General features: G+C 39.6%; 1 protein-coding gene and 1 pseudogene across 2 annotated transcripts in view; one reads left to right on the top strand and one right to left on the bottom strand.

Annotated features, from left to right (window-relative positions):
• Positions 1–22393, top strand: part of LOC146581175 (protein NLRC3-like) — a 442961-nt gene that overhangs the window by 141981 nt on the left and 278587 nt on the right. The window lies entirely within an intron of this gene.
• Positions 1–22393, bottom strand: part of LOC146581185 (NACHT, LRR and PYD domains-containing protein 12-like) — a 503983-nt pseudogene that overhangs the window by 459226 nt on the left and 22364 nt on the right. The gene's annotated exons all lie outside the window — the stretch shown is intronic.

Raw genomic sequence — 22393 nt, 5'->3', positions numbered from 1 at the left:
AGGAGGAATTTCAGAGGTCAGTAAAGCTCCAGTTTCAACATCAGTTAATTAATCATAGTTCATCATAAATGTGAACCTGGCTGGCACACATGTTAATGTTAGCCATTTAAATATTAGCAGTTAGCTGAGGCCACAAGAAGAAGAGGCCCTAGAAGAACAATGGATGATAAGATTAGATTTTCAAGACTAGGCAGAGACGTGTTTTCCTTCACTGTCTCTTACAGAGGAGGGAGCAGATACCAGACGAGGTCACGGAGGTACGGGGAGGATTCGCAGCAGACAGCAAGACTGCCACGTCCATGCGAGAGAGCGATGGCGAGAGAGCGATAATCTCTGTTTTTGTCTCCCTATATAATGTTGTACAGCCCATGTGAGGGTTATCCTCTCTGTGAACCAGATGCTTGATTTCACACAGAGGTCCACCAACTGAATTTGATCAGTTATGGAACGATTTACCTCGACAGGCTCCTTCACTCGCTGCTTTTAAACCTCCTTTAAAACACACTTTTACTCCCTGACCTTTGACCCAGTGTGACATGTTGACTCACTACCTCAGACAGCTTAAAAATAGTCTTTTTGTTTTTTGGTGCTGCCTAAAAGAACCGTAAATATCTGTCCTATATACAGTTATGTTCATATATTTTTGTACTACATCAGGAAACTCAAAAACATAGTTTGTAATATTTTAATCCTTATTTTTAAAACTGTTTTTGTCATTTTTCTTCTCCCATTGCATCAAAAATCATTATTTACACTGAATAAATGAGTCAGCAGCTCTCTTACATTGTTGCTGCAGGTTCATTACTGAAGTTTAGAGGTATTCCTTTGGACCAGTCACTCCTCACAGACACACAGCTGGATGCTGCAGATCCTGCTCCATCCTCTTCCTCCATCTTCTTGATGTCAGGGTGGAGTTAGTCTGAGAGGCAAACACACACACTCAGAGGTGCTGTTGTACTGGAAGCATCACACTGACGGGTTTCTAAAGTTCTCATTGATCATTTCATGGAGTTTCTGTGGTAAACACTGTCCTGTGACGTATGTGTCATGGTGAGGGTCATGAGGGCTAACCAGCCCCACTCCTTACTCCTCATATTTCAGCCTGAAGCACAATAACAGCCTAAACCTAACCAGGAGGCAGTAACCTCAAAGGGACTTCATGGTTAGAAATAAAGGTTCAATGAAATGAAGCATATCATAAAAACATGAGTTCCAACTTTAAAAGAAGCATCCACACGATGACGGCACAGCAGAGGAGCACTTTCTCTAACACACTGATTCAGTTCCACTGACACAAGGACACACACAGGAAGGCACACACACACAAGCCTTTATAAGAAACAACACAATCATCTGCGCTTGACTTGTCAATCCAAGTCCTTAGCCCATGAGCCCGCGGTATCAGACCACAGATATTCCCTTACTTTGAAAAAATAAAGCCAGTTTTCAGAACAGACCTGATGTTTATGCTACAGCCTGTTTACCAATATAATCAATATCAGATATCAGAGCAACAGAAACCTCGGTGATCAGGACGCTGGGACTGAGAACAGGAAGTGGCTCAAACGTCACAGTTTCATAACGTCACCCTGAACTCCACCCACGGAGTTTCTGTCGCCATTGTAGTTTTCCCGTGATAAAGGCGGGTCTTTCTGTGAATCTGCACGCTCATTGGCTAATAACTCGGGATTGACACATCGTTATCCAATGAGCGTGCGGGAACTTCCGACATAAAGTTGTTTCCTTTGAAAAACCAAAGTCTGATTATTTTTGCCTCCACTGACGGAGCCTGTTGTTCCCGCCACAGAGACACAGTAATGTCAGAGCGGTGTTAACACTCACCCTGCCTCAGCACAGCTCTCACTCTCCTCCTGCTCTCTCACACTAAACGGAGGCTCAGCTAAACTCACTTCCTCTCTACTTACAGGAAACCAGCGCTCAGAGGAGCCGACCGGCCTCACATTTCACCCACAGACACGAACAGCGTGGAATTATTTTATGTCATAAGAAGAAACATATTCATGTAAACACTCACCTGCCTCAGCTCCACCTTCCTCCTCCTCTCAACGGAGGCTCAATACTTTCACTTTCACTGCTGCTCCCTAAACACAGAGGATGCTGGGACTTGTAGTGTTTTTCCTTCCGGTACGGTCTTCCTCTTTGTCTGTTTGTGTTTGTGTTCAAGTTATTTTGATCATGTAAACATCAACAGAACACGTGAAGCCACACAGAGTTTGTATGTCGAGGTGGGTAGGAGGGTTTGAGGGTTTGGGGAGGGGTCAGAGGGAAGAGGTCTCTGCAGTTGCAGGATCTCTAACATTAGAATCTAAAAATGTGTCTCATATAGGTGTTATTTTGGTACTTTACACGTCACACAGTTTCAACAACTCCTTATATGGTACAAGTTCCTCTTTTCTGTCTGGCTTCCAGTATTTATTAATATGCTTGTATATTTCTACACTAACTTCCTGTTTTTCAGTCTGGCTGAGCACTTAGTTTGTGAGTCAAAAGTGGCCTTGCTTTACAAACCTTCATTATTAAAGTACATAAAACAATATAATCAGAAAATAAGCACTAAGAATATATTAATAACATGGCAGTTCTCCCCCTTTTCGTGTTTCCTAAGAAACACGACATAATTCCTGATTCATCCCATTAAGTTTACCTGCATGTTAAAAGGCTAAAATATAACAAAAGAGATTATGCTAAACAAAATGAAACCTTTCAATTGCCCAACCCTATCTGTCCCCTCAACGGGTTGTATGTTGTTGTATCCCCTTTTTTACCCAGAATCCCAATTTAAACCCACTTCTGACTTCCCTCAGTGCTCACTGTAAACTCCAAACAGATACAATTAGCTTTTCTGGTAAAAGGTCGTAGATTATTTTGTCAATCTTTGGAAAACATCCTCTATAGAGTTTCATCTTTAAAACTTAGTCCTGGTTTCTTCACCCGCTTTAACAGGTAGAGCATATCCGTCCTGAACACTGTGTTTGGGCAATTTACATAACATAGAAATCCTACAACTATTCCTAAAGTCCCTCTCATTACTCTTCATTACTTTTATGCTCACATTTAACCTGTGTCTAACAAGCTTTAAATTTCCTAAACAACACATTTTCTGGAACTATGGTTCTCTGTGCTCTGTGCTTCTTTTGGTTCCCCTTTCTCTGGTTGGTTCCGTTCGGTCTGGGGCTTCCAGGATTCTTGCCACCCCTGTAGTCGCTGTGGTCCTGAAATCTTCTCCTGTAAAGGATCCTATTCTAAAAATCCTTCTATCCTTTATATTAACTTTACTTAATCTTTAATTAATCTTAATTTACTTGATCTCAATGTTCTTTATGTGTGTGAGCAACACTTTTAATTTTATTAAACACACCCAGGGTCAGATATACACCATCACCCTATCAGCATAAAAACAGACAGAGACGTTCCTCTTTCTGTCACATTCTTCCATACATGGCAATTTGTTTCACCTTCCAGATGATTCCTGGGGACTTACAATTTCTTGACTCTTCTTCTGTCACTTGTTACTAGGCAGCTCAAATGCAGTTAGAAGCAAAATGAATTCCAGGCCCTCGGCCTGGCCTATGTTTAAATCTTTTGTGTTTGTAAGCATGTATGCGGTTTAACCTTCTGCTGCTCCAAGTCACTTACACAATAGATCATCGGGACATCGCGCCCAACGAAGCTTAAGACCTTGAATAGACTGAGCATCAACTCTTTCATGAGCACAATATGCAATGTGTGTATGCAATGATTATAGCTGCACCTTTAATAAAAGTTTTAGTCTAATGCCAGTAGCTTTAATAAACATTTTAATGCAGTGTTAATGATGAAGGCTATATTGTAGCAGTAAAGTATTTTCTTTATTTCCACATTCCCTCTCTTGACCTTTCAAAAAGAAAGGTCACCACACTTCGTGTTGTGTCACTCCTCGGCCCATTCGGCCGCTTCTAAGTCCATCAATGGCATCATGGCCACCAGAACCACCGTTCCAGGGTCCACTGCCCTCGTTATTACCTTTTCCAGCAGTCCTGTGGCACAAGGAATGAGACAACAACCGCAGGTGACCAGTATCGCTAAAAAGTGGCAGTAGAAAACATTGCAGACATGAAAAACCCCTTCCATTTCCCAAACACTGAGGTCATCCAGCTGTCCAGCGGATTGTCAATTCCCGAGTGCTCATGCATGGTTTTAGACAGAGTTTTCAGCCCCTCCAGAGCTCGGGTTACTGAGCCATCTGGAGCAGTGTTGTTGGGGATAAAGGTACAACACACTGCTCCAAACATGGCACCACACGCCCCCTTTCTTTCACGCCAACAACATGTCTAGGGCCATTCGATTTTGCACTCCCATCAGTGAGGTCGAACCCAACTGTTCTGTGAACCCCTCCATGGCATCTCTGGTCAGGTTAGAGAGGCTCAGCACATTATAATGAACATAGTTTATGCGATCAACATTCTTATTTGGAGTTATCCATATGAACATATGTTCAAATCCTGAAGCTAGTTGGTCCACTAGTTTATACTCATCTGGAACTCCCCTGGGCACTCCTATTGAGTCAATCCAGGTAGGCGAGTTCATTCTAGGGTCATAAGCATGTATCCCCTGTGTCCCTCTCTTTGCCAAAATGTGTCTCTTACATCTGGCCACCAATGTGCGTGTGTCGCGTTGTGGTATGGCTTTTACTTTGTTCCCAATTAGCATGAGTGGAGCTCCGAGTCGCACCATTGCGCACGTCCCTTCACTTCCCATATGTGCACGAACCAAAAGGGTGTTACGTCCACAATAATAATAGAGCCCACTTCTTGCCCATGTTCCAATTAAAGTGTTCGTTTGGCTTACTTTGTTTGTGGTTCTCCCTGTGAGTGTGACAGAGCACCAACTTGGGTCAATCTCTCCCAACTTGTACTTTACCGTATCCGCTGAGAATTTAAAGCATGTGTAGTTGTTTCGTTTGGGCATGAATGGTCCTACTTGTGTTTGCTTGTGAATTAGGGGAAATAAGCTGGACAAGATAGTGCAGTTGCCAGTGCTCACCGCTTCTCTAGTCATCCGCAACATGCAGTCATAGCCCCACTTGTCCTCTGGATACAGTGGTGCGGGCTCCGTGAACAAACGTGGTCTAGCTGAAGCACAGGCAACACAATCAGATACATGTTGTTCTTTAGCATTTTGAGCCACCCAGTCCAGCCAGAGGTTACTGTCACTGAAGCCGGTGACACGCTCAATCAGGACCTCAGTCCTAGTGTAATCCACCGTCAGGACTGGTCTCCCATTTGTTTCCTGCTCCTCTTAATGTAATGGTACATTTTATTTTACTTTATCAGACTTACCCAAAATATATATGCTGTCGTTACTTTGCTCCTGTCTCCCTCCAGTACCAGCTATTTTAATAATTTACTGTTTTAAAGGGAAAAAACCTTGGTCACTTGGACAAGTCTTTGTTATTCTATAACTGCATTTTTATATGAAAAGTCTAGCGATCCCCTATTTGACTCATAAATATTACTTTGGTTGTAATTATTTTCCTCTATCAAATTTAATTGACTTCTACAGTGGCCTGCTTTTGTTAATAGTAACATGAGTAACATCCAACATTTTCTCCCCTTTAGCATTTGGTATTTCCCCACTATATAATGTACTACCATAATCTACACCCAGTCAATAAAACAGAATTTTCTCAAAGCAAACATCAGCAACCCAAAAATCAGCAGCCCCAGAATTAAGTCTTGCGCTCCTCCTGCTCATGGCAAAAGCAAAGCAAAGCAAAGCAAAGCAAAGCAAAGCATCCCCTTTCTCTTGCCAGCGTGGTGAATTGTTTGTCAGCATTTATTCATCCTACCCTTGGTCCAGTCTTTATCTCAGTGCCCAGTCAGTCCAACCTTTAGTCCACATCGTCAGTCCAGTCACACACATTCACACCAAATATTGCTGATAATGGAGACTCCTGCGCAAATAATCAGATTCTCCACCCTCAGCAACGTGAGCTCATTCATTTGTTTTATTTTGTTTTGTTTTTTGTTTTTTAGGAAAAGAGTTCTTTATGCTCTTGGACTGGATTGACTCGCTGCAATCATTTTAGACAGGGACTTACAACCTGATCAGGTCCCCACAGGTCGGCTTTTCCTCAGCCAGTTGTAATCTGGAAAAGCTCACCTTATATTTGTTCTCCCGAAAATTTTTACAGCGCTGTTAATTCAATCTTTCAGGCCTGCTTAGAACAAAACCGAGAAAAAGAGAGCTGATTATTAGCTCATCAGAGCACACAACATCATCACCTGACAGGTTTTCTCTAAGTGCACTGTTACCATGTTAAAGGGCCCAGTTCTAACCATGTCCATGTTTAATAAAACTCCCTCTATTAAAATAAGAAAACAACCCAAACCTAACCGACAGAATCAACCCATCACTAAAACAACAACCACAAAAATCTTAATACCAGACACGTTTTGTTTATTAATCTATCAATATGTTATGGGGATAAGAACTTCAGTGAACTTTGTTCACTTCCTGCCAGACACAGACACACTCTCTTCTCTCAGACTTCCTTTTTTCACGCACTCTGCTATGAACCCACGATCTTCACCCCAGTAGTGTTATTATTACTTATTTGTTATTTTGTACAAATCACACAGAATCACTCAGATGCAGTACCCACAACGTTCACACACTTAGAATCACACACTTGTGATAAACTATTTTCATCAAACATGCTGTTTAGAATCAGAAAGAGGAAGTAGACCGCACCCTGTTAAGTGCGTATACGACCTCAAACTGAAAGAAAAACAATTAAAACCTCTAATCAATTCTCACATTACACACCAAAATCAAAAAATAAGTCACACCAACATTTATTACTGAAATTCTTGCCTATACTTGCTATTTAAATAGAGATATTTGTCTTTAATGCCTCAGGGTTTAGGCCCGACACAATATATGCAGTATGCACAATTCATCCACTATAGACCAAAAAATAAATCAATTCATCAAAATTCACTAAAAGAAACCCAAACTTTATTTATTATGTTCTAATATAAATAAGCCAGCGTCTAAAAACCCACAAATTCAGCGATGTTCACAGCAATATATTTATAGAATCACCAATGATTAAAAGGATTTCACAACATGCACACTTTCATTTCAACACACACTCTCAGCATCCTTCCAGCCTTAAATCACTGTTAAATTGCAAAGTCTTTAAATGTAAAAATGTTTATTTTATATTACAAAGACGTCTTATAATCATAACAACAAACACAGGGATCCCTGACATACTCAACACAAAATCCTACTCAATTTTGACAAATTTTAGCAGCGTCCACTTGGAATCTGACCCGCTCTACGGCAGCGTCTTTCACCAGAGTCTGACCTACTGTATGAAGCGTCCACCACTAGGGTCTGACCTTCTTGTGATCAATTAACCAGTATCAGTCCCGGACTGTGGCCCAATTTCTAGAACACTAAGTCAATTTAAAAGCGTCAACCAACCCAAACTTTCCCCGAAGTTTTAAGTTAAGGTTTCACGCCCAAAACCCGGTTTCTACTGCCCAAAAACTGCACAATGTCGTCCTGGACGACAAACTGTCTATTTTGAACCAAGGTCCCAAGTCATTGGCAGGTGCCACCTGGGATAACCTCACGCCGGAGGACCCTTTCCCACGTCTGAAAAAGAGTGGAAGGGTTCCCACCCCTGAACTTGGTGCAGTCCTAGGAGCCCAGCTCCCGTCCTAAGATACTTTATAATAATTTAAACAACCATCACAACTTCACATGAAGTATATGACCGAAGCCGGTCCAACCGTCTTTGCCAATAGGGACTCTATCCATTAAAAATGACCAATTACATATTATACTAAATTCACTTAGCAGTCCAACTGTTTCTTTTTCTCTTTTACCATGAAATACCATATTACCTTTAATCAGTACTGTCACTCTCAAAGTTTCATTATCATTACTTCAAAGTTTTACTTTATTCTCAAGAATTCAGTTTTACCACTACTGAGCCAATTTGATAGTTAAGATCATCTACTCAGCGAACAGATAATTTAGAATTCAGCCAATTTGCACAAATTTGCTTTTTGAACAGGTTTGTGCCTACCTTTAAATCTTTTAAGACCGGTCTCCTGTTCGCCTCATATCAGATCCAACCTTCGGCCACATTTGTTCTCTCTGTTGCATGACGAACCGGGTGGAAACACCAAATATTAAACCCCGATTCTTTTGTCCCCATGACAGAACAGAGAAAACCGACTCATAGTGTGTTAAAATATTGATATTTCTTTTTATTCAATCATCTTCCAGAAGAGAGAGACCCCTGCACAGCTCAAACGCCAGTTGCAAGAGCTCTAACATTAGAATCTCCACATGTGTCTTATATGGTGTTATTTCTGTACTTCAGACGTCACACACACGTCACACACAGTTTCAAACATTGCTTATATGGAAAGTTCCTCTTTTCTGTGTCTTTATCTATTAATATGCCTGTGCAATAAAACTTCCTGTTTTTCAATCTGGCTGAGCACTTAGTTTGTGAGTCAAAAGTGGCCTTGCTCTACAAGCCTTCATTATTAAAGTACATTAAACAATATGATCAGGAGTTGTTTTGATGGAAACTGTGTGTGTCTGTGTGTGACCTATAGCAGAACTATATATGCGTATTTTGCCTGGCAATGCTTTTAGTACTGGGGTACGTGCTCGTGGCTGCAGTTCTCCGTTTCCGGAAATGTAAAAATAAAATCATTTTTTGAGCTTTGACCACTCTGAGTCAGAAGTCTTTCTCTGTCGCCAAAAGAATTCAAAAGAACACAATTTAATAATTGGTGCCGTGACCTGGATTCTTTTGTGGCTGAGAGGACAAATTCGTCTTATGGTGCGATCTGATATGAGGTGAACAGGAGACTGGTCTAAAAAGATTTAAAGGTAGGCACAGCCTGTTCAAAGAAAAAAGCCAATTGTGCACATTGGATGAATTCTAAATTATCTGTTCGCCGAGCTGATGATGTTCACCATTAAATTGGCTCAGGAGTGGTGAAATTAAAGTAAATTATAAAATCTGTTAAGTAGATTTCAGGTGATATGTCCATGGTAATTTTGGGTAATTTGGGATAAATAAAGTAAAGTCTGGGGATATTTGATGAAAGCTTATTGTTGTCAATGCTAGGGAGAATTTCAAAGTTGATGTGATGTGTGTTTGAAGTTGGTGTGTTGTGTGTATGTCAGCAAAGAAAAGAGATTAGATTAGGGCATTTGGTTAAGGGATTTCATTCTTAGATTGATTAGCAGGGTTAGACTCGGGCACCAGATAATTTAACTGTGGAGTTCATAGTGGTGCTTTTAAATTTATGTAAATTAATCTAGGACAGGAGTTAGACTCCGAGGAGCGTGGTCAAGCTCAGCGTGTGGCAGCGACTCCTGGTGGCGGACCCGTCACCAGGCCTGGCGACGTCCAGTAAGCCTGGGTGGTGCCCGCGGGACTTCGGGAACCCGTTAAAAACCAAGTGGTCATTGACCACTTCCTTACCGCACTGTTTGACCGACAGAGTTGGACTCAGGCGTGAACATTCAATGTGGCTGAGAGGTGAGCCTTAAGTAAAGCTTTAAGGCGCAAGTTTTGACGCCGGTTAAGTGGGGCTTCCTGTCGAGCTGCGGGGAGCGCTTATAAATTAATATAGGGCCTAGAAATTTCACTACTATCGGTGAGGGCGTTTCCGAAGCGGGTTGATTGACCAGCAAGGTTGGACCTGGGCTCAGAGGCTTTTAAATTTGTCAAATTATGTAGGAAAAGTCTGGTACCAGCAGAAGGGGGAATAAGGGTTGGACCCAGGAGTTGGATGCCAGAAAACCCAGTAGGGATGATGATGCTTGTGTCTGTATGTACTTGGGTTGTCTTATTATTGTGTATTGGTGCAAGTGTAAAGTGTTCTCTAAGGAAGCTCAGGGAAGTGTGCAAAAATGCTGGTGAAAGTATTGTGTGAATTGTGCTACAGAGCTGAGCTAAAGAATGGTGATCTGTGTGGAAAAAACTGCTAATTGTGGTGAGGATTTGTGCCAAAAGAGCTCTGTTAAGTACGTTGAAGATTTTGATGTGGATGCTTGCAAATGCAAAGAGCTGAGTATACTTGTGCTTGTGTGTGTGCTGAGGGTGCATTCTTTTTATAGCAAAATTTAGCAGAGTTACAGAGGGTCTATAGACTGTAAATATGTAAATATAAAATAAGAGTTCGGTTAGGCTGTAGAAAAAGATGAAAATGCAGTGATATGAAGAGTGTGTGTGTGTGTGTGTGTGTGTCTGGCAGGAAGTGAAGCAGGAAGTCTGAATATAGCTTGTGAGGTTGTGAGAGACGTTTCAAATTGAAAACAGAGGAATTAGACAATGAAAGTGCTAAGTAATAGTAATGAAAATGATATTAAATAAATGTCTTAGTGTGTTAATACAGGTGCCCACGGACTTGCTCAACCTCCTGGAAGAATACAGCAGAAAAATGATAGATTAACAGAATTGGGACGAAAACAGGCTTTGGTTTAAAATTTCACAGCTTCACCTCTCATCCTGTCCTTATCCTCAGAAGAAGCTTAAAGGGCAGTTAATCTCCTGATGAAGAGAGGAGACAGGCAGAACAACACCGTGGACTTGAAGAATTAACAGCAGGCAAAAAGACACTGAAGGGTCCAGCAGCATGTTGATGGAAACATGCGCTCTGAATTACAAGCTGGAAAGTGTACCAGTGACATGACTGTGTGAAACCACTGGATGGGACTGTCTGAGTTCATATTTGCCATGCTGGGAGTTAAGCGCCAAGAAAAGACTGAAAAGAGGAACAGAGAAGAAGAAACAGCTGATTTGGGCCTGTGTTTGATTTGGGAGGCCACACAGGAAGTTGAGAGAAGAGGGGACGAGGACCGGTGAGAGGTGAAGGCTGGACGTGTTAAAGTGACAGCACAGGAAAATTGGGTTAAACACTGAGGCTGAATTTGTGGGGTTTAGAAACATCCAGAGCATCACAACAGAAAGGTAAAGAAAAAAAAAAAAGAGAGAGATAAAGAAATAAATAAACTAATAATACATAAATGAATAGAAAAATAGAAAACACACATGTAGAAATTGCCACATGTGAAATTATTTTTGGAGAGAATCAGAAGTGAGACAGTTTGAATCCACAGTTCAGCGCAAAGATGCAGGAATTAAATCTGATTATAAAAACACATCGAGGCAACGAAGACCAGCTTACACTCAATATTAATATGAATACACAACATACACGCAATGAAGACATGTTTACACTCATGAATGTGAATACATGACATAAATGCTAAATGGTGTAGATTTAACACACTTAAAGGCTGAAGCTGAGGAATAACTCAGGAAGCTGCAGGACAATAGAGTGACTGTTGTGAAGAGGAAAAAGAGACTGGGAGGACCAACCAGTGATTAGAAGCTTAGAGCAGGTTTAAAATAGTGAGTTAGAAGTGGTTTCCAGCTGATTGAGCAAAAGAAGTGACGACTGTAGAAATAAAAATAAAATAATAATAATTGAATTATGCAGCAATGTTTGAATATGCATTTCTGTTGTCAGGGCAACTTCTCGAGATGTGACTCAATATGCAAATCAGTTGAATGAGTGGGGACAGAAAAAAAAGAAAAAAGAAAAACTCAAGTTTCCTGTCTGAGACATGAGTGAAGTTTGCATTGAGAGAAATATATCTGTGACTGTGTGAGAAGAATTGTTTGGTAAAATATATGATAGCACCCGCAGGACAATTAAATAAAGTCTGTCGTGCAGATTTGGAGAAGAAGTTTATAATTTAGTGATGACACATTGTTATAAAGTGTTTAGAAAGGGCTTAATGGGAATATTACTGCTGGGCAAACTGTGCGGCTTTAACAAGATTTTCTGTGTATTTAGCAGGTGAAACTCTGTCAGCTGACTTCAGACTGTCAGGAAGCTGAAGAACCTGAGGCCAACCACTGAAATATGATGTGGGCAAAATGAACAGAGGGAGTGATTTTAAGTCTGATTTCAGACTATGTAAGTATTAGTTAAGCCAAGAGTCGGCAAAAGCTTTATGGCCCGGAAAGTTCTAATTCCCACAACATATTGTTGGATTAGTAAGCAAAACTTTTCTGTGATGAAGATTTTTGGGGTTGTTGTTTTAGTGATGGGTTAATTCTGTCAGTTAGGTTTGGCTTGTTTTCTTATTTCAATAGAGGGAGTTTTACTAAACATGGACATGTCGAGGAGCGGCTCATTATTTCTGTAACAGTGCACTTAGAGAAAACTGTCAGGTGTCGCCCCCTTTGGTGATGATGTTTTGTGCTCTGATGAGCTAATAATCAGCTCTCTTTTTCTCCTTTTTTGTTCTAAGCAGGCCTGCAAGGTTGAATTAACAGCGCTGTTAAACAATTTGTGAGAGCAAATATAAGGTGAGCTTTTCCAGATTACAATGGGCTGAGGAAAAGGTCACCTGTGGGAACCTGCGAGTTCCTGTCTAAAAGGATTGCAGCGAGTCAATCCAGTCCAAGATCATAAAGAACTCTTTTTCTAAAAACAAAAGAAACAACAAATAAATGAGCTCATATTGATGAGGGTGGAGAATCTGATGCTTTGCGCGTGAGGCTCCACTATCAGCAAGATCTAGTGTGAATGCGTGTGCATGATGTGTGTGACTGGACTGTGACTGGACTGACCATGTGGACTAAAGTGTTGACTGACTTGACACTGAGACAAAGACTGGACCAACGTTAGGATGAGTAGATGCTGACAAACAATTCACGACGCCGGTAAGAAAAGGGTGGATGCTTTGCTTTGCTTTTGGCAGGAGCAGGAGCACAAGAGAGAGAGGGAGACCGAAAGGTTCACATAAGAGTGTGGAGCTGCAGACTCCACCCTTGGGCGGCTAATTTTGGGTTGCTGATGTTTGCTTTAAGAAAATGTTTTATTGACTGGGTTTAGATGATGGTGTCACATTATATTGTTGGGAAAATGCCAAATGCTAAAGGGGAGAAAATGTTTGATGTTACTGATGTTACCATTAACCAAAGCAGGCCACTGTAGAAGTCAATGACATTTTATAGAAGGAAAATAGAACCAAAGCCAAATGTAGGAGTTATATAGGGGATTGGTGGACTTGTCACATTCCAAATCCAGTTATGGAATAACAAACACTGGTCCAAGGGAAAGGGCATGTGATACGAGGTGGTGCTGGAGGAAAACGAGCAAAGTAAAGACAGCAAGCCTATTTTGGTTCGATTTGATAAAGTCAAATTAAAAGAAGTACCATGACACTCAGAGGATCAACGTGAAACTAAAACATACGCAAATTTTATATGAAGCACATGACTGATAACTGGTTGTGTTTTAAGTTTAGTTTCTTATAGCACAGAGTGGATCACAGTGAGGGAAGGACAGGGGGGGAACTGAGTTTTAAATGTGAAGTTGATGCTAATATACAGGTTTTGTTTCTAGGTCGTTCTGGGGATGCAGGTTCTGGGTGGAGCCAGGAGTTGAAAAGATCGAACATGATAATTAAACTGATTTTATTATTTAAACCTTTTTCTTTTAATTTTCTAGTTGTGCTTTTGTTTGACACATGAAGATGTGTCAAAAGGGGGAGTTTTAGGTCTGATTTGAAACAATGGATTGTATGATCAGTGTGTGACTTTTTGTGTGTTTGATCATTTAGGTACGGTAAAACTTAGGCATAAGTAACTGCTTTTATGCTTAAGCTTAACTGATTGAAAATGTTTGTTTTCTTTATGATTTCTTTTACTAGAATAAGCGCTTATAATCATTTTTCATACACACATTGCAATTGCACTGATAGGAGTTGCCACTCAGTCTTGTGAAGGTCATAAGCTTCGTTCAGCGTGACTGTCTGGATTGAAATATGGTAGGAAAAGGACTTAGAGAGCTTAAGGGTGAATGCAAACACGCTTACACACAGAAATAATAATTTGATTATTGAGTCCCGAATGTGATACTTTGAACCAACTTTGAATAATCAGGAGAAGACTTGATGAACATATTAGATTATTGAGGCGTAGCAGAGAGAGGTGTTTTCCTTTTCTGTCCTTTACAGGAGAAGATTCCAGAACCACAGCAAAACCACGAAGGGGTTGGTGAGAATCCAGGACCCAAGAGGAGGGGCACCCAAAAGAAGCACAGAGCAGAGAAACCTCTCAGAAAATGTGTTGTTCAGATTGAAAAGAACATTAAAAGCTTGTTAGACAGAGGTTATAATGTGAGCACAAAGTAATGAAGGGTAATGGGAGGATTAGCTTTAGTAATAGTTTGTATGATTTTTATGTCAATTGCCCAAACACAGTGTTCAGACCGGATATGCTCCACCCGTTAAAGGGGGCGAAGGGACAAATGAAGTGAACTGTAAGTGTGTGCTTAGAAACCAGGAGGAAATGTTTAAAAGAGGAAACGTTTCACTGTGTAGAGATCGTTTCCATAGACTGACAAAAGTAATGTTGGACCTTTTTACCAGGACAAAGTTAATTATATCTGTTTTTAGTTCACAGTAGTTATTGAGGGAGTCAGTTAAATAGGTTAACTCATAAAATGAGTTCAAAAGGGGGAGACTGTTACGAAATAAATATATATTCTTAGTGCTTATTTTCTGATTGGATTGTTTTTTGTGCTTTGTAATAAAGTCTGTGAGAGAGGTCAGAGGGTGACAGGTCGCCTAGCAACAGAGGCTTTAGTAAGGGGAGGTTAAGAAACAGGAAGTTTAGTGCAGAGCTGCAGAGGCATATTAATAAAATACAGGAAACCAGACAGAAAAAGCAGAAGTAACACACACACACACATTAGTCAGAGCAGAAGGAGTTGTTTTGATGGAAACTGTGTGTGTCTGTGTGCGACCTATAGCAGAACTATGTATACCCATTCTGGCTTCTAATGCTTTCAGACCTGAGCGTGTGTTAGTGGCTACAGGTCTCTGTTTCCGGAAATGTACAATAAAGATCATTTTTTGAACTTGACCACTCTGAGTCGGAAGTCTTTCTCCAAAAGAATTCAAAAGAAGGGGATTTAATAGTCACATAGCATCGATTTGTCACATGGCATCGGTATGTTAGGTTTTGGGATGAGAACGTGTTGGATGGTTACCTGTCTTGGTCTGGTGGAGGTCTCTTCCCATAAGAAGACTGATGACTTTTTCATTAACACTGAAGTGTTTCTTTCTTCTCTCCCCTCAGATGACTTCACACTATAACCAAGGACACCTCATAGGGGATCATCTGATTGTGGCTTCTCTAATAATCTTTCTAATAGTAATATTGTTCACTGTTATGTTACAGAGTGAAGTGAGATTAGTGCTGTAAAACCTCCATAACACTGAACAGATGCCACCACAGATATGTTGAAATCTCAGTCAAAACTAGCAAAAACAAATGAAATCCATGAATCAGAAATGCTGATTGTTGAACAGATAATTCAGTCTGTACATGAGGAGGATCCACTTTAGACTAAACTACATACAGAAACACAGGAACCAGGGCACAGTGTAAATCCAGGAGCTCTGTGTGCAACAGCTGACCTGTATGAACACAAAACACTGATTGAAGTCCACGTTGATGCTTTCTGTCTGTTTAACTTTTACATTTGAAGCAACACATTTTACTTCAAACACACAGATCAGGTAGAAAACTGTGGATTAGAAAACAAATTCATCAAGAAGGTCCTGATTCAAGAAGTTCATCATTGCATAGAGTAAGAAAAAGGAGATGAATCATCCCACGGGTCTGTGCAGTCGTTATATTATCATCACCTAAATCATGTCTGCATACTGTGTGTGTGTGTGTGTGTGTGTGTGTGTTGCTTTTTTAAATCTTCTACTTAGAGTTCAAACTTGGATAGTGATAAAAACATTGCACTGCTTCATTTAACATTTAATTGAACACATCTGTGGTTGAATTTGAATCTTAAATGTTTTGATTTCAAAGATGTGGTTCTGATACGAAGGAACAGAAAGTAAATTGTTGCCATGGATACAGTGAGACAAACGCCTCAGACCCTTATTTTTTATTTCTTTGACTTTTTATTTTATTGATTCATTTCTTTATTTTTACATTTTAAAAGGTGTATTTGTCTGAATGAACTAATCCCCATTTCCCATGCTTTGTATCACTGGTCATACTGGGAACAGCCATAGAAAATGTTTGTAAAGAAGAAATCTTAAACATGAGCAGATTCTCAGGCGATTTCTGTTTCCTAACCATTGTTTCAGTGCACACGTCCCATCACTACATGTGTGTTAAAGATTCCTTTGGGATCAAAATAATCCACTGACAGTTATCAGTACAAACAGAATGCAAAAATCAAAAGTTCAGACTTCAGAGTTACTAAAACAGAGATCTGAGGAAAACTGGTTCTTCACACGACGTTTCATGTGTGAACAGTAGAGGTGGTTTCATTTTCACATGTAGGTGTTGCAGTGAGGATTGCAGGGAGACATTTGCTGAATAGCTGCAGCTCTGCTCCTGTAGACTGCCTCTGAATGTGTGTGTGGTGATAAAGTCACTTTAATTAAATGTCACCTGTGAGGGAAAACTTTGTGTTGACTGAAGAAAGTTCACTTCTCTTTCATTGCAGCTCCACTCTTATTTTTGATGCACTCATTTGTTTAATAAATGATTTCAATGATTTTGCCACACCTCTGCATTGTCAGGTCGGAGCATGTGTGCTTTTGATGAAATGCTGATATGATGACGCTTGATTGGGGAAAGATTTCCACAGGTGGTGTTGTTGGTCTCCTTCTTCCAGTTTTCTTGTTGCTGCCTCTCTCCTCGCCTCAGTTGCTGCAGCTGTATCATGTATGTTGTTATGTTACATACAAAGAGGAATTTGTGACATTAAAGAGTAAAGATTCTTATTCTTAAATGAAGATGAATACAGGTTTTGTGAAATAACTACTGAGTTCTGGTGCCGTCTCTGGATGCCTCGACGAATAAAAGAACCGGAGTAAAACTGATTTCGTAACAATTTATACCTATATTTCTGTATTTCTCTATTTATCTGAATATTTATTTATCATAACTCTGTTTCTACACTCACTTTATATGAGTGCTTGTTGTTTCTTGTATATTTGCTGCTATGACAACTGAGTTTCCCTCCTGGATTAATAAAGTTTCTCTGATTCTGAAATACAGTGAGCCATTATATTTGTAGTTTCTAACTAACAATATAAAGGCTCAGCAACCGATAGAGCCACAGCACGTCCCACTGGCAGCTGAAGGAACTTTGAAACAAAGGACTTTGTAATTGAAGCTTTATTTATACAGGTCGGCTCATTGAGACTCAATGTCTCATTTACAAGAGAGACCTGTTCCAGACAAACATATTAAAATTACAACAATAAAAGAAAAGTTTGTGTAATGTACTCAGTCACATTAAAAACGAGAACAAGTTCCCAGAGATGGTTTCACAAAAACATGTGTACGTCTTTTGAAGTCTGCAAGTGAAATCAACGGAGAGCCTTAAATCCTTCGGTTATGTTTTCCATGAAGACGGAGCAGAAAAGGAGAACGCCTTCTTCCCAAGCTCTGCATGAACTGATGGAACAGTGGATGTAATGATGTCCTGAGACTGCAGGCTGTGACTAAACTGTTTGCCTAACATGTACTCTGATATATAGGAGGCAGTAACCCAGAAACAGATTTATAGATAAAATGATACTAATGGACCATCCTGTGTAAGACCAATGAGGACCAGTTAACCAGAGAACACAGAGTACAGTGGTGTGTTAAAGGTTTACAGACAGTTATAAATCTTAATGCCCCATGATGGACAAAATCCAACAGATGAAGAGAGCGAGCAGTCATTCATATAAATCATGTCACTGTAATCCAGGGCAGGTAAAAAAAGGTGGCAGCAACAAGCTTTTTCCTGTGAAACATGATCTGTTCCTGGAAGAGAAGCTCAACTTCAGCCTCAGTGTCTTTATTAGATGTTCAATGTGTGGCTTATAGGAACGACTGTCATCAACCACAATACCGAGGTATGTGTACGAGGCCACAGTTTCAATAGAAATACTTTGAGCAGATACAGGAGAAGGAAATAAAGCCGGACCCTCTTTTTGTTTGTGAACAACATGACTTTGGTTTTTTCTACATTTAAAGCCAGTCGGAGCCAGCTGAGACTGAATACTATCAACAGCTGCTGTAATGGTTTGAAAACTATGTTGATGGTATAAAATGAACAGATGCATCTAGATTTTGTGCCACACCGTTGACATAAGTAGCCCAGGACAGAACCCTGTGCACTCGTTTAGTGACATTTAAAAAGCTGGAAGAGAGACCATTGAGCTGAACGCACTGCTGATGTCCAAAAGAACATTAGAGAAGCAGCCAGCTGCTCGGTCTGAAAGGCCTATTTCCAGTAATCTATGACATAAAATGCTGTGGTCAGCAGCTCAGCTCATAAACCAAGGGACTGGGAGCAGCTGCTGCTGAGCGTTGCTGGAGTTCCTGTGCTGTTAGATCCTCATCCTCTCCACGCAGCTTGGAAGTAGGTGAAGTTGTGCCAGAAGAGTTTTTGTTGTGGTCAACAGTGTCAAAGACTTTGATAGATCAATAAAAAGAGCTGCACAGTACACTCTAAAAAGTCATTCATCAGGCTTTTTACCACCACTTGATTAAATCCATGGCTGCAACATAAAAATTCTAATTTATTGATTAAGATAGGCCTTCTAAGTTGCAAACTTTATTTTTTTTGGGTTGCGTTGAATTAATAATGTTGGTAATTACATTAAATTAATTTTATATGTAATTTGAAATTAAATCCCAATGTTAGTGGGTTCAAAATGAAATTCAAGTTGTAATTACTTAAAGAAAATGAATAGATAATTTATTTTCTTTCCACTGTAACTTCTGATTTCAAATTCCCTACCTACCTACCCTTCCTACCGACTTAACTAGCCCGGGCAAATTCACACATGTTGGGTTGCATGGTGCAAGCTTTTGTAAAAGACATTTCAAGATAAGTAACATTTCATTTACAAATAACAGTTCTACCAAAGCAAACCATTTGTGCTAGTCACCTGTAGTGGATTTGTGTATGATGTGATGCTCATACAGATAAGGAAATACTTTGCACTACCACATGTAGCTAATGCTAGCCATTCTAAACTTTAGCACAGCAGAGGATAAGACTTATAAAGTTTCATTTGACAGAAGTCTTTAGCTAGAGAGTGCAACTGTGGCTAGGAAAAGCGTGGGTAAAGTTTTGCTACACAGTGCAATCTAATTTCGATCTTAGGCTAATTTTGTTTTTCTTTTTTACCGAAATTAGAAGCCTTTAAACTGTGAATAGTTTTGTCAGAGGGATAACCTAGAGGCTTCTTTTTTCCATCTGGCTCACCTATTTTATGTCTTTATAAAACTTGCATGACCTATACGTAATATTACATTGTAAATGATTTTGGTTAGTATTGTGATACAGCTTAAACTTGTTCTTGATCTTAAGAGTTGTAGCTATCTTTGTTTTGTTTTTTGGGGTTTTTTAAAAAAAATCAGATTGTGTGAAATATTGTTAATGTCATTCCAATAGCATTATTCTGGCATAGGCTATGTGAATCTACTTAATATTAAGACTTTATGTAAGCAGTTAGTATAGTGTGATAATCTAGGGTCATTAGTGCTTTGTTAAGTTGGGACACATTTTTTACAAAATGGGCTGGGAGTGAACAATGTGTAAATTCGAAACCTCTGCAAAAACAGGATTGCTAAAACATTAGAGATTACACCACGGTTATGGTGGGGAAGTCTCCCTCGTCTTCACCAAGATTGTTTTTCTTCCCTCAAAACTTGGGGTAGCCTTAGATCACTTCTATCCTCTTGAAATAATGTATTAGAGCATTCATTAATGCAGTGTAGCTAATAGTCTGCAAGGTTTAATTCTTCTGTTTGTGTGGTCTACAGATAAAGGAGGAGTTCAAGAGAATAACCACTGTAAGCCTTGAATGGCTACACTTGACAATTGCACCCCAAAACTGATGGATGTCATTTTATCAAGGGGAGGAGCTAAGGGAGTGAGAATCAGGCAGATCAAGGACATGCTTCTTGAGGTAGGACAACTATTTAGACTTTGGGTAGCTTTGAAATGCACTTTGTTGTCAGTCACCCATGTATTTTATACTCATACTTTATTTTTTCTTAAATAGCACAATACAATTGAAACACGCAGAGAAGTAGCTATCTGCTGCCTTATCACTTTCCTTGAAGAGAAGGACGAGGACCTTTTCATGGAGTTTGGTCAAAGTAATTCAGCATTGTGTGTGTGTGTGTTCCATTGATGATCTGAATTCATTAAGATTCAGTAAGTATAAAAGTCTAATCTATAATTCACTAACCTATTTTTTAAAATTTGCTTTACAAGGACACCGAAGAACTTAAGGCAGGTGATGAAAACTGCCATCATCAGTGACCGGTACACCCCTGGATCTAACCATAAGACTGCAACCATTGTGGTGGAGGAAACAAAAATCATGGAGGGCCAGAATTTCCCAAGGTGCTGTGTTTTGCTCATGGGCATAATATATGCTCTCAATCTGAGCTAATGCAAGGATCTGAAATACACTTTTGAAGTTGTTCAGAAGCTGTTCCTTGACCTTGATGGAACCATCATTATGTTAAAGATGTTGACTCTGTTTCAAAAATTGTTAACTGTTTTGAATCCTGTATGTGTAACATTGATCTAAAAGGTGTTTGCTGCATTGTGTAATACAAAGATGCAAGATCTTGTAAAGTTTGGTAGGCATTGAAAGTTAACATTTACTGAACACTTGCATGGAAGTATTACTGCAACAAAATGTTTTCTAAGTATATTTTTTTACCAATTGAACACATTTGTTTCTGTGGTGTTAAATACATAAAGGCATATTCTATAACTTGGCTGTGATGGTATAAATCGAAATTTCTGGTTTATTTTCGATTTTTAAATGCAAAGTGTTGAAATGCCTACTGTTAAAAAATAAAAAAAACTTATTTGATTAAAAAAATGTTGAATGAATTCCTTTCTTAAAAGCTATTACAATAAAAAAAGAGACAGCTAAAATGATGATAATAATGATGAAAATCAGCAACTTAATATTTTAAGTAATGAACTTTAAAAAATTGTTTTTGTAATTGCTGTAATTAATTACATAACACTTAAAAACCATTTCAAATAATGTGGAAAAAGTAATTGGAGGAACATAATTTTTATGAGTAAACAACTTAAAAATATGTTTTTAAGCTACCAAATATTACGTAAATGGTAATTAAAATCACCTTTGATTATGGAGGATAATTTAATTCCCGTAACTCAATATAGTTTGTTGGTTCAATCTAATTTCAACATAAGTTATCATAACTCAAAAAGAGTAATGGAAACTGTTGCGTTAATTTTTTTTGTTGAGCTTAAACAATAATTTTTAGAGTGTAGTTCTTTGCATCCAGCGCTTCATAGACGTCTTTGAGAACTTTTATCGAAGCAGTTCCAGTACTGTGCAGTTTCCTAAAACCAGACTGGAAGGGAGATAAAATCCTATTTTCATCCAGATAACTTTGAAGTTGATTATTTACCAGCCTTTGAAGAACCTTAGATAAGACACCGAGTTTGGAAATTGGCCTGTAATTACTAACTGTTGAAGAATCACCAGCTTTCAGTGGGGGAGTACAGAGGCACACTTCCACATCTGTGGTAAAGCCTTCTGTTGTAGAGAAAGATTAAAAATATAAGACACTGGCTCAGCTATGATATTTGCAGCCAAGTGCAAGAAGGAAGGAGAACGATTGTGAGGACGAGTTTCTGGTGTTGGGGCTATTCAAAGCCTTACAAACCTCTTCTACTGTGACAGGTGTGAAGGAAAAGGTATCAGTAAGCAGGAACTACGAGCAGAGTTGTGTGCAAGAGGATCAGATACTGTGCTGAACAAAGAACAAGAAGCAACAAAGTGTTTGTTAAAGCAACATTTCAGTTTTGTGTGACACAGGAGTGGAGTCGATATTTAAGTGAGGAGGAAGCTCTGAGGAGTCACAGCTGGCAGAGACACTTTATAGTTTGCCAAAACCTCCTACGGTCGTTTGGACTGTCAGTCGTTAAAGTAAAAAATAGTTACATTGGATCTTGATGATGGAGACAGTAATCCGATTACACAGCTAATGAAAACATAGCCAATCAGCATCAGAGCCAGACTTCCTGCCCAGGCCTGGTTTCTCTCATGTAGGAGATTGGCCGGTACTGAACCAAACCAGGCCTGTCCCGACCTTTCACCCTGACCTGGCAAAAAGGGGCGTGTCTGTCCACAAAGTAGACACAACTCTCCTGTAAATGTTCCCAAACTGACATTGTCAGCCTGTTTAATACGACCCCAGTTCAAACTGATGCGGGCTCGGAGCGTG

Source organism: Mchenga conophoros, linkage group LG3, assembly GCF_057382185.1.
Source record: "Mchenga conophoros isolate Kocher_MC1m ecotype Shallow Benthic linkage group LG3, M_conophoros_male_GT1.1, whole genome shotgun sequence".
Taxonomy (NCBI): domain Eukaryota; kingdom Metazoa; phylum Chordata; class Actinopteri; order Cichliformes; family Cichlidae; genus Mchenga; species Mchenga conophoros.
Note: the sequence above shows the minus strand (reverse complement) of the source record. Positions and strands in the feature narration are given on the sequence as shown.